The following is a 17,945-nucleotide window of genomic DNA, read 5'->3' on the forward strand; positions in this document are numbered from 1 at the left end:
ATACTGCCACACTGAAACAGATTTTCATAAAAATTATCAGCTTTCACAAACATTATAGCTCAGTTATTCTGTGTATGTATAAAAATATTACTTTGAAAGCCACAGCTGTTATTTCAACTGATAGAATATCACCATTGTGTCAATTCCGGTCCTCTGAAAACTAGAAATCAAGATAGGAGAGATGTGTGAAAGAATTATTGGGGAATCCTCAGTGATGGATAAAGGGCAAAGAGCAAGAGAAGGCAAGGAGAGCCTTCAGGCTACAGTGCATAACTGATACCTGTGAAAGGAAAGCATGAAGGAAGGAGGATTAGGTAGAAAGGAGGACTAAATAGAAAGAACTTAGTCTGCACTTTACTGCAGTTCTGAGAGAGTCTTATCAAGGCCAAGGGTGGGGGGATGGGGGTCCCGGAGCAAAAGTTTCCCAATAGAGTTGTCCTGCATTGGGTAGGAAGTATCTGGCTCCATTACCACTCTCACGCTCAGTCTTTGGCTTGAAGCAGTTGGGGGGAAGCATGACTTGGGCAAGAATATCACAGTGGATCTGAGGAAGCATGGATTCACTGTGCCCCCCGTGGCAGGGTATCTTGAAGGGAGAGCTGAGCAATGCACCTCAAAGTCGCCATGGCCTCTGATTGGAATGAACTGGTGTTCCTTTTGAAACATCCGATAATATTGAGATAAACCCTCCATTACTGAACTCTTTTCAAAGATTTTCTTCTGCTAATAAAGTCCATTAAGTAACTGTTACAGCTTCACTTTGTGCATGAACCAAGAACGCTTGGCATCAATAATTAACACAATTAATTTAGAAGCGCAGTCTTTGGACTAACTGAAGCATCATGCTTCACAGAGTGAGGAGGAAACACAACTTCTTCAGCTCCATGTGCTAAACTGTCATCCCCAGGCACATTCTTCTCCATTAACTGATTTTTGAGGCAGAAGCTTGTATTTCTTTAACAGATTTGTGTCTTCTGGTTCTTATGTGATCACTATGCTACTTAACGTTGGATCGTAAATGTTGAGATGTATTTTGTGCAAATTAATTTTTCATCATCAAAGCTTCCTTACCCTTACATTGTAAAAATTTACTTTCATTTTTCTTGTTACTTACTCAAGTCAAATAGGTTCACTGCAAATTAAAAAGCATCACTAAACATTAAATTTAATAGTTGTAGATCTGTAGTCAGAGTAATCAGAATATTTACACCATGACCGTTCAGCCTTTATTTCTCATACATATTGCATGAACACCTAACCTGTCATTTATCACATTTTCCAATGATCCTATTGACTGCCGCCCTCATGACTTTTTGCATCTTGCAGGGCCTTGTGTGAATCATGGCAACTAGCTGGTATAGAAGCAGCCAGTAGGATTACAATAGCAATGTTTCTCTCATCACTGCCACACACCAAAGTCAATTGCCCCTATTTCTCCTATGTAGGCACCGTTCCTTCAATTAGAGTACATACTGCATGCTATCTTGAAAGGAAGGGTTTAGTTAATTAAAGTCTGGAAATGGTCAGGAAAAGAGACAATTATTCTTTCAGATTAAACCATGAGTTAGAAGTAAGAATTCTGTTCACCACATCTGAATAACACAAATCACTAAATTGTATTACGGCAAAGACTGGAAGCCCATGAGGAAGGTCTTGCAAACCTATTTTAGCTCATTCTAATGGAACAGTTAACAATAATAATAATAATAATAATAATGCATTGTGAAAAATTAAACAAGGCAGGAAAAATCCTAGTGAAGACAGAACACTGAGACAGCAGGCCTGAACCAAGCTGTCTGTGGCAAACAGACGTACAGAAACGGAGGATGATTATGAACACTGTCCATAGGAAAAAAGAAGGGAACAGGAAAAACAATGCCGGCAAACTTTGAATGAAGACTTTTTCTCGGAAAAGAAAAGGAAAAGTCAATCAGAAAATCCTAGTAAGTTTGAATGAGATTTAAAAGTGAATGGGGTGTTAAAGCTTAGCAGATGTGTGCGGTTTGAATCAAACATTCCTGGATTTGTATTCTTCCTCCTCTTCATATGTCACTGGGGAAAGTGAATTTACCTCCCCAAATTTCAGTCTTTTATGTAAAATAAGATAATAATGACAGCAGCAAGGCCGTTGTGAAACATTAAGTAATATAAGTACTCGTAAAAAATTCTCCTGACACTAATTTACAGTTCTAGAAAATTTTAGAGTACATTAGTACAATCTTAAAGATCTATTATACCAGAAGTCACTGAATAAAATTGGAAAGGTCAGCATTTAGAAAACTTAGCAGGCAAAGGAAGCTACTAGCATCATTAAGGAGTTTGGTATAGTGCAACTGTCCCTGAGAAATCTAAAGCAAAAATAATAGACAAATGTTTTTCAGTGAAAGTTTGAAATCACCTAATCACTGCAAATGAATTCCAACAATTCCATCCCATACCTTCTTGTGTGTAGTAATAATTTTTCAGAGTCCTGTAACAAAATATGCTTCAGCAAGACTTTTTAGGGATAATGCAGTGCAATATCATAAGGATTATTCAGTTTGAATGACCATCTCACAACCGATACCCTCTGCAGCCCGCCTTTCATGTAACAATGCGTCTTTGTCCAGCCTCATGCTCTGCTGGCTTCCAAATGCCTTGCACTACTGGCTCTCTGAATTCAGCTGTTTCAGCTCTAGAGTTAAGGAAATTCACAGAGGACAGGACTTTTCTCATAACACTGCTTCTTATTTAAGCTAACTCACACAAAGCTTGGCTCCCTAGGTTCTCCTCAAGCAAGCATGTTGTGCTGCCTTTAGCACACTGATGTTAAAACGCTACCAGAGTAAAACCAAGAAAAAGTAATAGTTACATTTACTCAGAGCTTTCTGTATACCCCTGTCCTTAATGTGGACCTTTCTCATCTTACTATTTTGAATATATCTTATATAAGTGAACTGAAGCTTAAACTGGGGAAATAATTTGGACGAGATCATGGATCAGTGAGCTGTGAAACCTGGGTCAGAAGAATCCAGGTCTGACTTCAAAGCCTATACTCTCAATACCAGACCACCTGCCATCCTTGTTTATTGCTCATTTGTGTGACATCCAAAGAAAATATTCTCTCAAAATACTAAAGAAGAAATAATATATAATGTAATTTAAAAACAGTGATTCATAATCTTATAGGAAGCAGACCATGTAATTTTAAAAAACTAGATTGAGATTTTAGCTGTCTGAGAGATATCTAGAACTCGACCACTGACCAGCGAGGCTGAATTACCTACCCTATCTGAAAACAAGTTTCCACCCTACAAAGTGAAAGAGTTATGTTAAATGATGAACACTTAGAAATGTCCAAAATCTTTTCTAATATTTAAATGTTATTAAAGGATTATGTTTAGTATTACATAGCACATAGTACATGTTTTAGCTGTAACTATCTACTCAACTTGATGTCAGTGTACACCAGGCACTTTCACTTGTGGCATCTCATTTAAATTTCACAACAGAGACAACAATATTATTCATATTTTATGAATGGGAACATTACATAACCAGCCAATGTTACACAATAGCTGAGAATATAGATGTCGATCTGAAATTAAGTCTCCAAAAGATAAGACGTTAACCACTGTAATGTATTTACATTAGAAATATTGAACTCCATGATAAATAAGTATGGTACTTCAGTTCCGTGTCAATTTAGGATGGGACATTATAGATAGAAATTTACATGAGATTTGGAAGACAGAAGTGAAACAACCTCCATGTTTATGTTTAAGGGTTGGTGTAGGTGCTGTTTCTCAACATGTCTTGTCACTAGTGCTTTACACAGGAGTCTTTTTTTGTGTTTGTTTACTTCCCCCCCACCAAACTGTCCCTCCCATCATCTTGAAATTAAATACTATGAAACAAAACTCTGTCCAGTTGTGTTAAGCTTTGGTAGACCAAAAACTATTGTAACCAGATTTTTCTTTTTTTTACTCCACCCCGAACCAACTTTTGTCCCCTTGGAGAGGATATCATCCCCATTGATATGAGGTCAAGTAGTACTGCTGTTCGTGAATGTGGCCATTGATGTTGTCTCATCCTGTTGCCCTGGGGCAGCAGCTGGGCCTGCTGCTCCACCAGCTCCTGCTACATTTCCTCCTGTGCCTTCGCTAAGTCCTGAGCCAGGAATATGTACAGCTGTGCTGATGAAGGGCAACGGCAAAGTCTGTATATCACCCACATCATCAAGGGTGCAAGAGAGGGAGAGGAACACAGTTTCCCATTCCGCCTTTTAGAGTTCAGTCCAGCTTCCAAATTCCATTTTATCATTGCTCTCCACTTCACATCCATCTTTTCTTTCTTACCTGCTGGTCCTGTTGACTTCAGGCCCAACACAAGAAGCAGAGCAAGAGCCTGAATTGGGCTCCTTAACCACCTCCCACAGTTGGGTAACAAATGTCTTACTACATATTACTCACAGTTGTTCTTTTTGTCTGATAGAGCCCTGTTTTAAAATAGGTAATGGTTATTTTGTCATTTTAAACTTAAATACATTAGCACACATATAAATATATATTCCCAATTCTCCTTTTTTTCCATTACCTGTCCTAATTTTTTTATAAAATAACTCGCCAAAATAAATAAATTAAAAGGAAAAAAAGAAAGAAAATCCCTGTACACACACAGACTCACTTTGTTCTTCATGCCATTATTTCCTATTTCTTTCAGTATTTAATGCATGTTTCCAATGTCATTAACACATTCAAAATGATCCAGAGAAGGAACATTCTTTGATACATATGTTCTTTCTAATTGCAACATCATTTGTCATCAGTGTTTGTAAAATTACTCTTTCATCCCTCAGTTTATCTTTCACATAAAAGTAGTTTAAATTAAATTTATCTTAATTTGCATTACTTCTCACTGAATAGCAATGTAAATTATTTTCTGATTTGCTCTTCTTCTTTAGACTCTTGGGACCTAGGAGTTGGATGAGATACTCATTTATCTCAGTATTTAACTGTTTCCTCATCATTTATAATCTTCAAGATGACCCAATTGTTACAATAAAACATCAATAAAAATAATAAAGAAATAAAAACAGCAGAAACTTCCTAGGAAGTAACATAAGATACAAGATCAGATGGGTTGGACAAAGAAAGAATATACTTTCTAATTTCTATGAGGAATTAGTCTCATGGGAAAAGAAATTAAGTAAATCTGTCTAATTGACGACTCATAGTTTCAGGACAAAAAACTGCTATTCAAACTGAGTCTGTTGAATAAAAATTTATAATATGAGACGAAATATGCTTTTTCATACAGTTTGCATTTTCATACAATTTGAATGTTTATAGAAATTCAAATAACTATTTATTTAAATATCTAGTCATCAAAACAAATGCATCTGTGTTTATTGCTAACTTTAGAAATATTCAAACTTCTAAGAAGCTTTTATGAGTTCCATTCTTTGCCACATTGTTTAAAATTGATGGAAAATCACTGAAGTTACTCTTTAAAACTTTATACCTATGTACATATATACATATATAAATTGTGTACATATAATAGATGTTCTTCAAAATTCTAATATGATTTAATTTTATTTTAGTTAAATTTGAACATTAACTAAAATGTCCTATTACTTGTTTAAGTAAAGGAACTTCAAAACATATCATGCCCCAAAACTTGTGTTTTTAGAAAACTGGTCATTAAGGATAATTGCTGCTCATTACTAATTATGGCCTATTCTTCCAATAAGTTATCTTTAGAGTATGAACCTTCAGGTCCAGATTCTAATCACATGTAAAATGTATCTTTAAACTCACTGTTAATATTTGGGTCACTGTCCCTTTGCTGATAGGATATTTTAGCAATTATGACAGAAAAATATTAAGATATTTACAGGGAAATTTTAGCACACAGGCTCTTATTTCTCAAAAAAAAAAAAAAAAAAAAAGCAAATGGTTTTATTGCTACTTGACTCATGGAGAGATTCCAATTAGCATAATCCTGAAGGGAAATCCACTGTGGGGGTGGGGGAGGAAGGAAAAATTAAATCTCTTTAGGAAACCATTTTGGATTGCACTATAGGCAACTAAAGAAGTTCATATTTCAAATTGTCTTCAATTTATTTAAAATGCTCATCAACGATTACAGTATTTTTCTATATAATTCTATTCTAAAACTATATTCTACTCTGAGTCTGATTTCTGTACATTTTCTCCTAATTATCTAACAGTAGTTATTCTATTCTTCTCCAATATTCACTTTGAGTAAATCAAACATTTTAATTACTCCCCCCGCCAATCTCTTATAGACAAAAGGAAATTAGATAGCATATTAAAAATTGAAAATGTGGTCAGCTCTATATATTCTTTATCATTGCCACAGAGGAGATCAGTACACAATAACATTTAGAGAGTTTCAGAAAATTTTAAAGCAATACTTCTGGGAAAAGCTTCTCAGACAGTACCCGCATTCTGTGAGCAAGTCTAGGGAGCAGCAACGCTTTTCCATAGACCAAGTGTAGCTTATGTAACAATGAAGCCCAGAGCATAAAGAGGGACCGTGTGGTCTGGACAAAGAAACCCAAGATTAGATACAGTCTGGATCAAGGAACCAGAGAACTGATGGAAATGTGACTGCATGTGCATACACATACACACTCACACACATGCTTAATCATAGAAACGTAAACAAAAAAGGTTTTATTTTTGTTTTGTTTTAGTCAGTTTAAAATATTATTAATAATACATGTACATATCATCAAGTAAAAACATCTGGCACATGGTTGTAAAGCTACATTTCGTCAATCTAAATGTAAAATCAACCAATGACTTGACTCTCATTATTGCTCCTAACACTTTATTCACTTAAGAGACAGGTGTTCCAATCACTATGGCTGTACAACAAATCATTTAAAAAACTTAATGGTGTAGAACAACTTATGGTGCTCATGAATTCTTAAAGCCAGGTTTTCAGATGGGGTATAGGAGGGACGCCTTGTCTTTGTCCCATATTGCCTGGAGTCTCAGCCAGAAGACTCAAAAGCTGGGGCCTGGAATTATCTTAACATTTTTTTCACTCCTATGTTTGGTGGATGATAGTGGCTGTTGGCTGGGGGCCTCAGGTCCTCTCTGTGATTTTTCCTTCTGGGCTAGCTTGGGTTTCCTCACAGAATAGTATCTTGGTTCCAAGGCAACTTTCCCAAGGGAGAATCATGTGGATCTTTTATTGTTTTTATTACCTAGCTTCATAAGTCACATAGCATCAGTCTTGCTACACTCCATTGCTCAGAGCAATCATGTCCCTCCACCCAGATACAAGGTGAAAAAATAAAGACTTTGGTTCTCAGTGGGAGGAGTGCCAAATCACCTTCAAGATGAATAGGTAAAATGGGGGGTGGTGTTGCAATTATTTAAAAAAATATAATCTGCCACATCAGGCAATACGCATAGCATGAAATCTAAAACTGGAACTTATCTTTCTTTTAGCGAGTCTTCCCAGACTCGGTCTTATATATCTTTTTATGTCTGTTCACTACACTTCTTCAAACAGCAAAATGATTCATTCACGTATCTGTAATTATGACATTACTCGGTTGACTTGCTCTGCGTTAAGAATTATAATTCTAACCCACAAAAACAAGGGCAAATTCTAATTTTAGACTTTGTATTATGTGATATTTATGAATATGTGAATCAGAAGTTTTGTATGACAGTGGTAGGGCTATTGTTAAATCAGTACTTTATAAAGGTGTTCATTTTTGAGACTTTTAGATATCATCTTTAGAGTGTAATACTTTAGCACACCAATTTACTAGGATAAACCTCATTTGCGAGAGAGAGCACAGAATACATGTAGCTTTCTGCTGAGGGACAACTTTGATTTTTGGCAAAATTATGACATCATAGTTTTCTGATCTGCCCTGGGATAATCTGTAAATTCTTATTGCCTTTTCTCTTTGCAGAAATTCTCATCTTCTTGATGTATATGCTTACATATCCCCTTCTTTTGCACATAAGCACCATGGAAATATTTTGGAATTTTCACATACATCTATCACACAAAAGATAGGAAGATAGGTAATGGGACGTTTTGTAGCATTGACAGTGACAGTTTTTGGTGTTCTAGACGAAGGGACTCTGGGAGCGGAAGTTTAGTCACATATAGCAATCTCCTCATCACCTGTCTCAGAGACACTGGGTGCTTACTCCCCAAGTAACTGTTGAGGGGAATCAGAAGGCCCCAGGAACTGTGAGAGCTCACAGCACTGATGAATACGTAGGAGTGGATTGGATTACATAGAGAGAAAGTGTAGAGACAAGAAACAAGGGCAGATACTTAGCAATTCATAATATTGGGAAGTAGAAATAAATAAATTACATTCATAAACTGTATAGATTTAAACAAACTATCTCATGACCTAAGGCAACACTTAGCTCACAATAGAACTCTTTGACTCTAAAGTAACTATGGTTTATCTTTAAAAACATACATACAAAAAATACAAAATATAAATTCTGTGTGATTGTCTCTCATCTTCATATTTATGCCAGGGAAGGAGAATAAAAATAAATGAGTAAAATAACTTTTTTGCTTGTCTTTATTCTGATTTGCTTATGATAATCAGGATAATTTGCTAATCCTATTATTTTTTTTAAAGTTTATAAACTGATAAATTGGTAGAATATATTCACGTCTAGTTCTTCAAGTTCTTATGTAACCTAAGGTAGAAAACAAATGTCATCCAAATGAACTATAAAAAAGTCTCACTTTGAAAGAAAAATTAGCAGAGATGACTTTTAAATTTAAATTCTAATCACCTGTCATCAAATACACTTTGTTAAGAATAAGCAAATATATAGAAAATATAGAGTTCTCCTTATATCTTCAGTTTTCCTTCTGCTCTCTATAGAGCCTCGCCTAAACAACAACAATAAAGGAACGCTGAACATTGCTTGTCAACAAATAAATAAATTAATTAATTAATTAATAATATGTAATTAAATGAAAGAGCCACAACTCCAACAATGTCAGTTTTCTCTTTTGATGGCAGGCTACTTAAATCACCAAAAGATAGTAGCAGTAGGAGAACAAACAATTCCTGGTGTTCAAGTTTCTTTATGAAAGACAAAATATAAGTTGTGGGACTCTAACAGCTGTCAAGCATTTTATCACCAATATTTCCATCATCCTGTATAGTTAAAAATGCTGTCATTAATGGGTAAGGAGAACTTAAAAACAGAAAAACACAGATTAACATAGGTGAGCTCTGACAATTAAGTTTGCAAACTTGTTCCAATGAAGCTGCTAACCATTTTAGACATTAAAGAAATTATTCATTATGAATTTGTACAACTGGACAAACAGTTAACCGAGTTTACTATTTGCAAGTGCTGAAAAGGCTGCATGAAAAAGTTAGACAAAAATGACCTGAAATTTTCGCCAATAATTCATGGCTCTTACATCACAACAGTGCACCAGCTCACATGGCACTGTCTGTGAGGGAGTTTTCAGCCAGTAAACAAATAACTATATTGCAACACTCTCTCTACTCACCTGATCTGTTCCCCAATGATTTCTTTCTTTACCCAAAGATAAAGGAAATATTGAAAGGAATACATTTTGATGACATGCAGAACATCAAGGGTAATACAACGAGAACTCTGATGGCCATTCCAGAAAAAGAGTTCCAAAATTGCTTTGAAGGGTGGACTAGGTGCTGGCATCAATGCATAGCTTCCAAAGGGGAGTACTTCAAAGGTGACCGTAGGGATATTCAGCAATGAGGTATGCAGCACTTTTTCTAGGATGAGTTAGCGAACTTAATTGTTGGAGCTTGTATTTTTTAATGTGTAGCCATCAGAAAACTATCTTAAGGTGTGTCAATATTCAAATCAGATTTTTATGAAAACAGAAATATTTACTTCCTGACTATATGAAAAGAAGGAAGGAAGGAAGGAAGGAAGGAAGGAAGGAAGGAAGGAAGGAAGGAAGGAAGGAAGGAAAGAAGGAAAGGAATAAAAGAAAATAAATAATGGGATATTATACCTGAGATTGAACTATAAAATTATTTTGTAAAATTAAAGTATGTTTTTACATCAGTACACTACATGTTGGGTTACCACTACTTGTTCATTCTCAAAGAATATATTTGGACTTTACAAGGTCAAATTTATATACCCTGAACACAAAAGCTCCAGAATATCATATTTATGTTTTTTGCGGAGATGGGTGTGCTTTTGCTGTAGTGATACTAATAAGTATTACTGGCTTATTAAATAATAATTCATTTGGCCAAAAACTACTGTAAGATAAAACCTCTAAGAGGCTTTCCTAAATGTGAAGTCTTATTACGGATTTGAAGGGCTCTTCTTCCTTTCTCCACTATAACTAGAACTGTGATTATCCTGGTGAGGTGGGTAGGGCTTGCTTATGAAGTCATTAGCACTATATGCCATGACTGTCTGGGTATATGCAAAAGTTTTTTGGTTTTTTTTTTCTTGTTTTTTTTTCTTTTTAATGAGCAAGGGCTGAACATGATCTAAACAAAATGTGCCTGGTTAAATGAATGAGCAGAAATTCAGGGCAGAAGTCATGCCTGAATAAATCCTCAACGGTAAATATACTATTCTGAAGCCAGCTACTTGGAGAGAATTTGACAGTGATCACAAAAAAAGGAGCCCTAACAGTGTGGTAATCTTTCTTTTCACTTGTTTTCCTACCTAGATTACCCTTGTTATCATCTTTCCCAGTCTTTTATAGTTGTCATCTCATCTTTCTCCCTTATGATTTTCTAATACATCTTTGTGTGCCTTTATTATGTCACAGTTTCTCCTACACTATAATTTAATGAGGCACAAGCAAAAGGAAATGGAAAGGAAACCACTCAGCTTTTGAGCATTATTTAGTATGCCCTAAATTGGCAGGTGCTGGGCAATTAACAATAAAACTTGTGAAAGAGACAAATTTTCAGATGTTTATCTACTGAGTTAAATTATATTGTCTGAAGTATTTCTAGGATAGGAAAGGGTGACATGCTTAGAATGTACATAAAACTGAAGGAGCAGTATTTTGGGAATTATACAGCAGTAGTCAATGTGAAAATGGCCAAGCATCAGTAACCTCTGAGCCTATGTGTTCTGCTATATTATAGGATGATTTAGACTCTGCCTTAACCTGAGTTGCTCTATTGTAGTTGTTTATGATTTTAAAAGACACCCATGTTTACTTTCTTGGTGTGTGCACAGAACAAACATTTAGGCATTTATTCTGCACAGCTCAAATCCATGACTCTACAACTGTCAATAGCCCAAATCCATTAGGCAAATGCCTAGAAAAGTATGGAAAATAAGCAGCACTTGTAAAAATCTCTATAAAAAAATGCTCATTTTGACCTTCCAGTTTACCATATAATATCAGAACAGTGTTATATACAGAGCAATGGACAAATTATTGCTTTCTGTGGATGAGCAGGAATTTCTTTGGGTAATTTTTTAAAATTTATTTTTAAAATTAAATTTATTAGGGTAGCATTGGTTAATAACATTTATTTCAGGTGTACAATTCTATAACACATCACCTGTATTTTGCATTGTATGCTCACCGCCGAAATTCTAGTCTCCTTCCATCATCATATATTTGCCCCCCTTTACCCTCTTCATCCAAAGCCTTCCTTTGATTAATCCTTTGGAGCCTAATGAGCTGCTATTACTGGGTTCTATAAACAATGCCATGTTTGCTAATGCCCTTCCACATACCCAACACATTTGCCAAGAATAGAGGGGAAAAAATCAGAATTTCTGTTCAATCTCTGTGTATCTATCCTTTGGTTTCTGAGTATTTTCTGTCCCCAAAGTCCTAAGTGTTCTCATGCCTTTGCCCACCCAATATTCTCATTGCTTCAGCCGTCTTCGCCATTTGAAAACTTACATGGTTTATGAAGCATTTTCTCAGGATTGGTAAGATAATGTGAATATTTAGAGAAAAAGTAATTGAGACTCTATTATGATCCATATAAATTGTGTGGCAATTTATATACATTGTCTCATTTATACCTCACCTGAAACTTTTAAGAAAGATATTATCTTAAGTTCACAGACAAAGAATCAAGAGATTCAAGAAATTCATGAGATTAAGTAGCAGGCACAATATCAGAGCTGGTTGATAATAGATGTGAAACTCAAAAATCCCTGGAGAGCATGTCTTTAATGCTTATACTCTTTCTGAAATACTAATCTGAGAAATTAATGACTATTTTTGTAATGTAGAAGAACGTGTCTTTCCTGATTAGATTAATACACTTGGCAGACAAAAGAAGAAGAAAAAAAAACTAGCAGAGGTAGAATCTAACTCCAGGAAAGTCACACTCCTTATCGATGATGGTGGATGGGGGGGGGGGGGGCAGCTTCTGTTTTGTATCCCTTTTATCATCTCTGCTTGTATCTTACCAGATCAGATTCTTCTGTTTCATTTCTGTCTGCTCAGGTACATCAAGGGCCATCTTTTTCCTTGTTTGCTTTCATTGAGTTCTACCATTGTTTTCTCGAGCCAGCGTGGCTGTTAATAAACTGAACTGTGTACCCAAATTCATTTGTTGAATCCCTAACTCCCAGTAACTCAGACGGTGACTGTAGGTAGAGATAGGGCTTTTAAAGGAGTAATTAATTTAAAATGAAGCCTATTCCAATCTGAATGGTGTCCTTATAGGTAGTTAAGGTTAGGGCACACAGAAACACAAGTGATGCTCATGCAGAGGAAAGGCCATGTTAGGGCACCACAAGAAAGCAGCCACTGGCAAGTCAAGAAGAGAGGATTCAATAGAAGCCAACCCTGATGATACCTTGATTTTGGAATCCTAGCCTTTAAAATCGTGCCCAAAAAAAATTCTGCTTTTTAAGCCCTCTGGTCTATGGTATTTTGTTATGCTGCTATAGCAGACTAATACAATGGCTTTCGAACACAAGGCTTGCAAAGATTGAAAAGCAGGAGTGAGAAGCGGGTGACTCCCCTGTGAATTTTTTGGACAGGCATTTCTCTTATGCACTTTGGGTGAGGTTGGAGACATTTCTGTGTGTCTGAGAGGTAATGGTTAATTATTAACTTATCATGCCTGGCATTTTAATTATAAGCTTCTGGAAATACATTTTAACACTGAGAGAAGTCACTAATAACTTGTTTTGAGGTATTTAACCTGGAAGAAGAGAGAAGAAATTGGGAGAAGGAATGGGTCCTCAAGCTTATGTATTCAGGCTATAGCATCTGGTTGTATATTCATTAAAATGAGGAAAGGAGGTAGAATGAAAGGTCTTATGATTTCCATGTCTGGTGAAACTCTATGTCCATTAATTTAAAGGATAATGAAAAAGGAAAGAGAAATTCATAATTTGAAAGATTCCCAAGTGATAAATACATGCCATAATACAAGTGTGTCCTTGTATATCCCCCAGAGTGGATGCAGAAGCAAGAACTTTGATGCAGGTAGTCTATGTAAGAAGTGATTCAGGAAAACAAATGGGAGGAAGTGGAGAAATGGGAAACCTGGTAGGTAGAAAAGCAATAAAGTATCCATCAATTGGAACTACAATTCATAATGTGATCTCCCCAGGGGTAGCTAGGGAGACTGGAGTATTTTTCTAGATTCCCATCCCCCCAGGCACTGAGGATTGCCTCTATGTGTATTAACAACTTCAAAATTCGTACAGGGCTGCAGAAGTTCTTTATCAGAGAATAGTGACTGACAGGCCCTTGAGGTGGATCTATAGTAAACCATCTATGACCAGAGGCAAACTCAGGTGAATCAAAGGTTTTGGGGGCAGGTCATTAAAAGCATCTGATAAATTAGATGTACTCCAAGTTTATAAATTAGCTAAAACATGGACAACCACATAGGTAGTAATCATGATTAAAGTGTTACCCACAGTGAATATGATATTTAAAAGAACCTGCAGTTAAATATCTGTATTGTAGATAGAAATGAAAAGGTCAGTAGAGTAAGACGTGTAACTTTGGGTAAAGTTGCTGTAGCAACATGATATCCATGGAAACTTGCACATCTAACTTGATAATTCATCAGATCTAGTCATCTGAGGTTAATATTTACAATGCTATAATGTATGTGTCCTGGAACAAACTATATGGGAAAGAAAATATTTAGCTGGATGATAAAATAATGGCAGTGAGTATAAACTAGTGTATACATGCGTATGTACAAGTGTGAATTATAAGTCATTATTTCATTGGTCAGTTTTATTGCACAGGGCCAGAAATTTGAGCGATTTGGAGTATGTAGGGGGTAGGAGCACATGCATGAATTTTTATTACAATAAAGGTATGTACAGGAAGGTGAAAAGAATATAATTGTGTACCACAATTATATACGATGAATACCTATGAAACTAGCACCCATAACAGGAAGCTGAAAGGATCTGCACCACAGAAATCCCCTCATCCCTCCTTGGTAATGGCTATTCTGACTTTCAACACCGTAGATTCATTTTACTTATTTTTGAACCCTATGTAAGTGACATTATGAACATGCATTTTTTTTAACTCAGTATATTTTTGTGAGATTCATCCATATGGTTCTATATAGTGACATTAATTTATCATCATTGCTGTTTAGAATACACTGCATGAGAACAATGATTTATCATTTTTTTCTGGAAAAATGTAAACTTTTATCACATAGAACTGCAGTGTTCCTTGGGAAATTTGAATTTTACACTTTAGAAAAAAAGTTTGATATTATTGTTTTTCTAACTACATGCCATCAAAAGAAGCTATACCATTTCTTGCTAAAATGAAATCATTTTGCCTTATTTTAACCTATAAGTTAATACTCCTAACATAAATGGTTGTTTTTTTTTTTTACTTTTATATGTAGGTATTTGTGAGTTTTACAAACATAATTCATAAAATTACATATGTTAACTTTTAGCAAGTCATTCATTAGACAAACACTTTTCAGCACATACTGTGTACAAGGTATTTTGCTATATCCTGGAGCCAGGATGAACAAAAGAAAACCTCCTCTCTGTTCTTCCTCAATTGAGTTTGCAAAGTAAAGGGGCATAAATAAAAACAAAGTAGCAATTATGACCAAACAGGTTAACTGACTAAAGAAATGATATACAGGTTTTTTGGGGAAAGAACAAAGAAAGAGTTCTAATCCACATTGGTAGGAGGGTAGAGTCTACGAAAGATTCCTGGAAGAAGTTGTAAGTTTAGAGGTAGTCAAGCAAGTTGGAATTGTCCTGGCAAAGGGCAACTTGAGTGTGCTCAGGTCCTGAGGTAAGAAAGAGATTGAAATGGGAAAAATGAGAGTGCTTTAGTTTGTTTGGGACTCAGTCATTTAGCTGCCTCATCCATAAAATAAAAGTAGTGAGCACTCTCCTAGTTCTCTCTGTCGTTTCTATAAAACATCAGTCTCTATTGGTCTGGCCTCTAGATCTACGCTGAACACAGACAGAAATCTTGAATTTAATTGTTTTAACCTCCTACTGAGGTTAGCACTGATGTGATATTCACAGAGGTTCTGCCAGTGTTGTTGAATGACTTATGGAAGAAAAGCAAATAAATCCCCATAAGTAAAGTTTATTATATAACCTTCTCTTACCTCGATTTTGAATATTGAACTAGGCATGATCCTCAAACATTTTTGACATAAAAATGAATTCAGTAGAACAATAAAATCTATTTATTTGTCTTGCTCCAAAATCATCATAGGGAAGTGGTAGGGGAATCAGAGATATGGGAAGAAAAATAGAGAAATCTCTTCACCAGAATGGTTGGAATAACTACCAGAGCTTCTCATTAAAATGATGACTTTGTAACAGACACAAAAGCACGCGTTACTTTATAATTATCAGTGCAATAGACAAATCATGAGCCAAATAAAGAATACTTTTCAAAGAACCACTAGTAATTTTTGAACTATTTTGTGAATCACTTTTGTGACGAGCTAATCGACATAATAAGCTTCTTTCCACTCACCTGGTTACCACACTCACATCCTCTTAGGAGCATTTATTCATTGTCATTGGGAGTTTCTAAACATAATGTGCTACAAGCCTTTCTATTGAATTAAACAAATTTGTAAACAACATATAAAAGAACAAAGATACATCATAGCTTCTCTGCTTAAATTAGCTGAATTCTCTTTATTCTTACCCTTGTTAGACAAGTTTGCACATATTCCCAGTATGTCCAAAAGGCATATCAGTTTCCTAATAGACTTTTCTTTGTATATAAAGCACATTATCAAACGCTTTTGTTTAAATGTATACCTGGTGTGTTTGTCACACCAATATGTAGGTATATTAACTTTGTCACCCTACAAATCCACTCATCGCAGAGAAAATATATCTCCTTTTAATATATATAAATGCTATAATTTCTGATCTTAAAAAAATATATTATCATTGTACATGCTTAAAAATGTGTAGCACAGAGAAAATAATATTTTTAAATTGTCTATAATTGTAACATGCATAAATTACTACAATTAATTAATATGTATTTATTTGCAGAATTGAGATTTATATCAGTTAGCAATGGGGTGCAGCAGCATGCAGTGGAAACTGATTACAGTGACTTAACAAAAGGGAAGGCGTTTTTCTTAATTTTTCCAAAATGTTTTTGGTATTGTTTTGACATAACAAGCAGTGCACAGGTAGGTAGTCTAAGGGTGTTAGAGTACCTCTAAGGAGGATGTGCCTTCTCTCTCTCTCTGTATTCTTCCCCTCCATCCATAGCTTGCAGGTCTACCTGTAGGTCAACCTCATACGGGCAAGAAGACTGTTCCCTGCATTCCACGCAAAAAGAAGGAAGGAAGAATCAAAGAGGATGGACAATGCCTATGTCAGTAAACAAGTTTCCCAGAAATCCACAACAGAGTACCTTAAAGTCCACAACATTTGTCTACCCCACCTTAAAGGGTTTGAGGCAGGATGGTATTTAGCTGGGGATTTTCCCTTTGAACAAATCAGTGTAAGAAAATGGAATAAACCCAATAATATTAGGGAAGTAACTATTAACATCTCTTAAAATTATACTTACTGCAAACATGATTATTTTATTACATTTAATTATTCTATATACAATTTTCCATAATTCAAAAAGTTTTCATAAACATTATTGTAATGGCCACAAGTCTGCTGAGTAGACATTTAGGGCTTTTTTCTTTTTTATTACAATATTTTCATATTAATTCAGGATATTTGTAGTCCATGATGTTTTATACAAAGTATTATGTCAATTAACATAATTGACATATTTTAGATTTTCAGGTTTTATTTTACATCTATCCTCTTTTCAGCCATTACTCCCACACAGGGTAATGAAAAATACATTATTTCAATGAAAAATAATGTTTCCAGTAAATTTTCTATCAGCATGTTTTCTTGCCTAGTTTTATTCTTAGCTCTTACATTATTTTAAATCATGGTCTTAATGAATACTTTTCAAAATCAACTTAAACTTCAAAAGGTTTGAAGGTCCATTTCAGTACAATTAAATACAGAATTCGTGTATTGAGAATTTGCACTATGATTTAAAATCTTGTATTAGTTACGTACCTCTGTAGAATCACTAATATTAGATAAAGGAAATATGAAAATAAGAGGTAATCTGCCACTCACTTATGAAGGAAAATTAAGACTCTTAAAATTAAGCTTTCAACTGTTTTTAATAAGTGATAAGAATTTTAGCCCTCTATTTTATTATTACTGATTTGAGAGATTTAATATGAAATCAAGAAATTAAAAACGATGTAATGCCCTGTGTTAATACTGGGACCAGGTATGCTTTCCGATCTCTGTGTTAAAAAATGCTGAAACCAAGTAAAATAATTTCGCTTCTTGCTCCATAAAGTATCACTACTACTAGGTAAGACTGTACTAACTAAACAGTTTACTTATGAAGACTAGCAGCTTGCTCAACAGCTCTCTCTTGGTACTAACTAAAGA

The sequence above is a fragment of the Rhinolophus sinicus genome, linkage group LG01 (assembly GCF_036562045.2).
Source record: "Rhinolophus sinicus isolate RSC01 linkage group LG01, ASM3656204v1, whole genome shotgun sequence".
In the NCBI taxonomy this organism is placed as follows: Eukaryota; Metazoa; Chordata; class Mammalia; order Chiroptera; family Rhinolophidae; genus Rhinolophus; species Rhinolophus sinicus.